This window comes from Rhagoletis pomonella, unplaced genomic scaffold (assembly GCF_013731165.1).
Source record: "Rhagoletis pomonella isolate Grant_MI unplaced genomic scaffold, Rhpom_1.0 Rhpom_scaffold_00003, whole genome shotgun sequence".
NCBI classification, from domain to species: domain Eukaryota; kingdom Metazoa; phylum Arthropoda; class Insecta; order Diptera; family Tephritidae; genus Rhagoletis; species Rhagoletis pomonella.
The window spans coordinates 25,679,557-25,681,165 of record NW_023458557.1 but is presented as its reverse complement, the minus strand read 5'-3'; the positions used below and the strand labels follow the sequence as shown (position 1 = coordinate 25,681,165).

The 1,609-nt window shown below is 37.4% G+C and overlaps 1 long non-coding RNA gene across 1 annotated transcript; it reads left to right on the top strand.

Annotated features, from left to right (window-relative positions):
• Nucleotides 1-31: 31 nt before the first annotated feature.
• LOC118736519 lies at nt 32-1,603 on the top strand. Its single transcript, XR_004992703.1, has 4 exons — nt 32-917; nt 987-1,133; nt 1,182-1,262; nt 1,338-1,603. It is a non-coding gene; the product is annotated as an uncharacterized LOC118736519 (long non-coding RNA).
• Nucleotides 1,604-1,609: the final 6 nt, after the last annotated feature.

The following is a 1,609-nucleotide window of genomic DNA, read 5'->3' as shown; positions in this document are numbered from 1 at the left end:
AAAAAAATGGTCAGAACTGGTAGTGTCCCTAATATGTGAACATATTACCTCGTAGGATTGTGTCAACCAGTCTAAGTTTGTTTATTGGATATCTCTCATATTCCGTCCCAGTTAAACTGCAGCAATGCCTCGTCCAAAAATAAATGTTTAATAACGCTGGCTACGTCCTCAGACACACCTTTTATTTTTATGATATAAGTGACCTTTTGAAAAATTTATGCACAGCAATTAGAACGTGAAATATTTATTCCATAATATGATTCATTACTGTAAGGCACTCGGGGTTGCAGGAGCTGGTTTCTGTAAACAGCCTTAAGTAATATCGTAATAGAGTGTGTAATATCGTAATAGTTCTTAAGTGATGTGTCTAGGCCTTAAGTAATGCAACTAGTTTTTAAGCTATGTGTTTCAACCTTAAAAGGCTTATCACACGGTATGTATTTTACACGTGCACAGCTACTTTTTCGTAGCATATATAATCCATTATGGCTGTCAAAATTTAAATTTCGTGCTATCTGTTATTGTGTCTACACGACATGTAACAGCTTGTGTGTGTCACTTCTCTAACACAGCTGACTGATATAAATTCTTTGGTTGAAAAGTAAAAGTAAAAATGAATGAAAATAATAAAAAAAATTGCTCTGTGCAGCTCCATGATGATTGCAATCGCTTTAATAATCAAAAAACGTATAAAGGAATAAGCAGGGAAGCGAGTTCTCTGTGGAGAGAAAATTGGCTATTGTGTAGAGATGCTTCCCAAGGATTTCCTTGCATGGCCATAAACGAAATTCTGCCGGAGGATCCCAAAGCGTTCCGAAATTTCGGGCGAATGACAAAGGAAACGTTCTGCAGCAGGTTGCTCCCCTAATTGCAAAGCAGGACACAAATATACGGGAAGCTATTTCTCCAACTGCCAGGTGGGCCATATACATACATATATGTACGCTTGTTACAGAACATATTGTTTAAGTAAATGTTCTGTTTAGGTTGCTTGACACTCTCCGGTGTTTAGCGACTGGCGAAAGATTCCACCAATTAGCGTATGGATTTCGAATATCTCAGGCCGCGATTTCACTGATTATCCCTAAGACACTACGAGCTATCTATTCAGTTTTAGAAAATGTTTCTTGAAGGTAAATGAATTACATGTATTTCCACTTTTAATAAAAAATTGGTTACAGGTACCAAACACCCCAACTGATTGGCGAAATATAGCAAAGGAAATATGAAATGGAATTTTCCTCAGTGTTTGGGTGCCATTGGTAAGTATAAAATAAATGCACGTTGTTTTGAAACCGATTTTGGTGTATAATATCTATACTTTTTTAACTATTCAGATGGCAAACATATTGCTATTGCCATCAGGCAGAAATATGGCTCGTACTGTTATAACTACAAAGGTTTCCACAGCATCAAATTGCTGGCTGTGGTAGACGCAAATTACCAATTTCTTTGCGTTAACGTTGGAACCAATGGGCGAGCAAACTACGCCGCTGCGTTTAATGAATCATCGCTTTGTGAAGGTATCAAAAAAAATGCATTTAATTTCCCAGACGACAAAGTGCTACTGCTACCTATAAAAAATTGCCGTTTGTGTTCGTGGCTGACG